Genomic DNA, 5,441 nt, shown 5'->3' on the forward strand with positions numbered 1-5,441 from the left:
CCAGACCATTCATAGTTCTTCTACATCTTCTAATCTATTGTTGATTCCTTCTAGTTTTTTTTTTTTTTATTTCAATTATGGTATTTTCCACCCTGTTAGTTTTTAAAAAACATTTTCTCTTTGTTGAAAGTCTCACTGAGTTTTTCCACTCTATTTCTCCAGCCTGGTGAGTATCTTTACAGTCATTACTTTAAATTCTTTTCAGGCATATTGCTTCTCACTGTTTTATTTAGGTTTTTTTCTGAGTTTTTTTCTTATTCTTTCTTTTGAATATATTCCTCTGCCCCATTTTGCTTGACTTTCTATGTTTGTTTCTACGGAGTAGTCAAAATGGCCACTTCTTCTAAAGCTGAAGGAGTGGTCTTGTGTATCATGTTCCTTAAACAGCCTCTGATGACTTTTGCTGGCTGGCTGGACCTGTGGCTGTTATGCTAGTTTCTCTTCTAAACATGGTGTGTCTCTCTCTTGATCTTACCTTCCATTCTCTCTGTTTGTTAAGTAGCTGTTTACTCAGCCCTGAGTTCTTCAGGGAGAATTGTTCTACTAATGGGTATAATATGGTGTATTCCATGGAGGAAGTGAGTTCAGAGTCCTCCTACATTGCCATCTTGAACTGGAACCATAAATCTGACTTATAGGTGCTGATTGAACTATTCTGTTTAATCTAGAATATAATAAAGTTTGTAAATGTTTGCAAAAATCTATAGTCTTTTCTTGTAAAGTAAGATATTTAATATTAATCAGTTTATTATATTAATGTATTCATTACACAATATTCATACAGCATTCATTCAAAAAAGCACATGAAACATGCCAATGTTGTGGCTTTTCCAAGTAAAACATTAAATAAAAAGGGAGGCTTTAGAGAATTAAAGGTATTTGAAAAGAAGTATTATTAATAATAATTACATTAAACTTCCACGTGACGAATTTATCTATTTTGCCTAATTGTCCTGCCTAAACTTTGAACTGTATTTTGACCAATTCAACTAGTCTAATTCTCTCTAATTTTTGTTAAATTTATGAGTTTTTGATTTAGATTGATTGAGTCATTTATTCCTTCAACATATCTTACAGACATTCTTCTAGGTACTGTGGATATATTAGTTAATAAAAAAGTTAACAAAAATCCAAAAGTCCCTGTCCTCATTGAGCTCATGGTACTGTCTTTGATGCTTTAATATTTGACACTAAAATATAATGAAAGGTATTCAATGTAAGCTGTTAACAGTTAATATTTGCACCTTTGCTTCCTTAAATTTGTATATGCCTGGTAGAATTTTACCTATACCTCAAAAAAAATTTTTGTACTTTTTTTTCCCATTTCTTTGTCAATTATCTGTTGTATAGAGAGCATACCATTCTTTTATACCTTCGATATTATTGTTTGTTCTTTCTTTTTTTTTTTTCTGTTTAGTTCAGTGCCTATTTATTGGTATATGGCCTGAAGCAGGCAGCTTTCTAATCTCTAGGGATAGAGCAAAGTAAATTATATCCTAGTTTCCCATTTCTCTGGAATTTACCTTCTGGAAGAGGGAGAGATCATTTTTAGAAATTAGTAGTGCGACAAAGGTAATAAAGCAGTTGAATGAGACAAGGGGGATCAGGGAAGCTTTTTCTCGGTAGGTGGCATAGGCTACTTTCTGAACGAAGATCTAGTTATGCAAACATTTAAGAAAATAGTGTCCTAGTAACAGGAAACATCCAGGTGCATAAGATGCAGGAATTTAAAGGACGCCATTGTAGATGGATTGCTTGGAGCAGGTGGGAATGAGGTTAGAGGGTGTGTAGCGGCTAGATAACTAAAGCCTTTGGAATTATGCTGTGAGTTAAGTATGTCACAGAATATTAAAATAAGACTGCTCCCATCATGAAGTCTGGCCTCAAATCTGAGAACAATTAGTGCAAAGTAACCTATTATTCTAAGTATAAAACTTTTATGCAGAACATACCAAAGAAGTCTCTCAAACTGGTCCTGTTACTGTCAATCCCTCTCCCACCACAATTTTATATGAGCGAAGACTAGGAATTCTTTAGAGAGAGCAATTTCTATGAAGAAAATAAGGAATTCTGTGAAGAGAGTGCTTGTCTCCTCTTCCCTCCCCAAGGGCACAGACCTGTCACTGCCTCCCAACCAAGAAGACAGCTCACCCCAGAGCAAATGCAGAAAGACTGACAGGTGTCCCAGAATTGGGAAGGTGCTGCAGCTGGTGCCTATAATATACAGACGAAATAACTGATGGCCAGAGGCTGGCTGGAGGGGCCTGGCCTGACACAGGTGAAGGAGATGTGCCGGAGATGGATTGAGATCCAGAGCTGAGCAAGTAAGGACACCGTAGGTCTTCCTGTGGAGCACTTCTGAGGAAAAGAGCTCCCATCCCAAAGCTGATCAGCAGAAGCAGCCCTGCTCACATCACATGCTGCATGTGAGATTCCAGTGACGGGTTCCAAAAAGCCCACACAAGCACTGCCCAGACAGAACAAAAGAAGTGTTATTTACTTATTTACGTACTTATTTTAAGATTTGTATTTATTTGAGAGAGAGCACACTCGAGCTTGACTGGGGATGAGGGGGAGAGGGACAAGCTGAGCAGGGAGCCTGATGTGGGGCTGGATCCCATGAGCCAACTGAGGCGCCCCAGAAGTGATGTTTAAATACCTGATACAAATATGGTTCCAGATTGCTGGACTACAGAAGCATCTGCCACATAAGGTGGCGCATTCTTGTGATGTCCTACTTTTGCTGAAGCTCAAGAGAAAAGAGGGGAAAAAGAGAAAACCTGGAACTCATCCCCTTTCCACTTGGTGGTTTGTGTCCGGCATCAGTGAGGGAAGAAGGAAAGAAGCTTTGAAGGGAAAGAGGAAGTCAATGTTGGCTTTGGACCAAAGGAGAATTTATGAATTAGAACATGAAGCTTGGGATCCCTGGGTGGCGCAGCGGTTTGGCGCCTGCCTTTGGCCCAGGGCGCAATCCTGGAGACCGGGGATCGAATCCCACATCGGGCTCCCTGGTGCATGGAGCCTGCTTCTGTCTCTGCCCCTCTCTCTCTCTGTGACTATCGTAAATAAAAAAAAAAAAAAAAAAAAAAAAGTTTAATTATAGAACATGAAGCTTGTAGGGGTCCCTGGGTGGCTCAGTGATTGAATGTCTGCCTTTGGCTCTGGGCGTGATCCCAGATTCCCGGGTTCGAGTCCCACATTGGGTTCCTTGCATGGAGCCTGTTTCTCCCTTTGCCTATGTCTCTGCCTCTCTCTGTGTGTCTCTCATGAATAAATAAGTAAAATCTTTAAAAAAAAAAAAAAAGAAAGAAAGAAAATGAAGCTTTTAGCCAGTATGTATGGGGCTGAAAATCCATGAAACCTAGATGGTATTCAGGAGCCAGGAGTATGATGGAGTCAATTTTAATAATTATATTCCTACAAGTGTATTTTGTTCAGTAAATTGACTGCCGCACTTCAATACACATACAAATATTTTAAAATCTTTATCCATTTATTTTCATAATTGGCAAGTTTGGTCTTACTTTCTGCCCACATTTAGTCTCTTACTGATGTTATCTGAGAAGTATATTAATATTTTACAATTATTTATTTTCCTGTTAAGAATAGTGTTTAAACTTTACATTGCTTTTAACTCTAGGGATTTGTAGACTACATCTTTCTCTATTTCAACTTAAAACCTTTTAAAATCACAACCTCTTTGTTCTTCCATTATTGTACTTTATCGCTCAAAGTATCTCTTTGACTAATTTTTTCAAGGAAGTATATTGGCCTTTTTTTTTTTTAGATGCACTTATTCAGTATCATGATACGACTATTGCATTTAGCAATCAATAGCATAGGAGCAAAAAAACCCAACCAAACAAACAAAAAACCTACTACATTAAAGCCCTTGTTGGGAGGCTTTACACTTCCACAGAGCAGAAACTAAAATAACCTCTTATCCAATTAGTCACAAATACAGTCCTTGAGTTTTTTACCCATACACATGGGTGTTGTCTGAGACCTGTCCGCTTGTAGCAGCTAGGCCCTGCCACCACTGTGCTTGCCTGAGTTCACCAGTCTGATGTAACCGTTAGTTTCCCTGTCACTGCTTGGCTCTCCTCTCCTACTGAGCTGTTTTCTGGCAGGAGTTAAACCCTTCTGTGACCGCCCTAGCTAGTGCTGCTGCTGTTGGAACCCAATAGCCACCTTGGTATTGTGGTTTGGCAAAGTATTGGCCTCCACCACCAAGGGGGCCAGAGTTTCTGCCTCTGAAGTTCATTCCTTTCATGGGTCCAAAATTTGAAGATTGATTTGTAATTGCCAAAATCATTATAGCTTCCACCACCTCCAAACTTGATTGTACTACCACCGCCGCAGCCACCTCTGCATCCTCTAGTGTCACAGCCGGGCTAGCTGCCACTCTTGCCATAGCCACTGCCCTGTTTCCATAACCCTCTCCTCCACTTACAAAGCCTCTGCTCCCTCCAGAGTAACCAGGGCTGCCTCCTCCATAACCATCATTACCAAATCCGTTATAGCCACCGCTACTGCCACCATATTTACCGCCACCTTGCCTGCCATCACAGCTACCTTGCCAGCTGATGTTTCCTCCACAGCCAAAGCTGTCACTCCCACCAAAACCACCTCCATGACTGCCACCAAAGTTTGCAGAACCACTTTCACCTCTTTGGCTTGCTGAAACACTACCCATCCCTTGCTTAGATAGGACTTTCCTTGCTTCCCAGGTGTGGCCATTCACATTATGGTATTTTTTAATGAAAGTCGTGTCTACAGAGTCGTGGTCGTCAAATGTTACAAAAGCAAAGTCTCTCTTTTTTTGCCACTGCCTCAGTCAGCATGATTTCAATCACTTCAACTTTCCCTTTGTGTTTAAAATAATCTCTGAGATGATGTTCTTCAGTGTCTTCTTTAATGCCACCAAACAAAACAAAACAAAAAACTTTTTCATACTTAAGTGGGCACCAGGTCTTTGAAAATCTTCTCTAGAGACAGCCCTCTCCACCCACTTTGCATGGTCTTACATTCATGACTGCATCCACCTCCTCCGCAGAGAGCCTCTGGAGTGGTTGGTGTTTGGATGTCTCATTACCACAGTCCATAAGCACAACCCCCCCCCACCACCGGCCCATTGCTCGTAATGGCTCCTCAGACTCTTCTCGATTTTTTTCAAAGCTCAAACCTCTGATGAAGAGCTTCTGCAGCTGTTCAGATTCTTTGGGAGACTGATTTAGACATGACAGTGGTGGGAGGGTCTTTAAGAATGCTTACTCAGAAGGGACATTGGTCTCTTCATGTCTGAGAATGGTGCCCTATCATCTTTGTAGAGGAATGACAATTTGCTTGGATAAATATTTTCCAAACACGCAATCTTTTTTACTTTAGAACTTTTTTTTTTTTTCCTGCTCAATATTGCACAAATGTCTGCTGAAAATCTG

The sequence above is a fragment of the Canis lupus genome, chromosome 13, assembly GCF_048164855.1.
Source record: "Canis lupus baileyi chromosome 13, mCanLup2.hap1, whole genome shotgun sequence".
Lineage (NCBI taxonomy): Eukaryota > Metazoa > Chordata > Mammalia > Carnivora > Canidae > Canis > Canis lupus.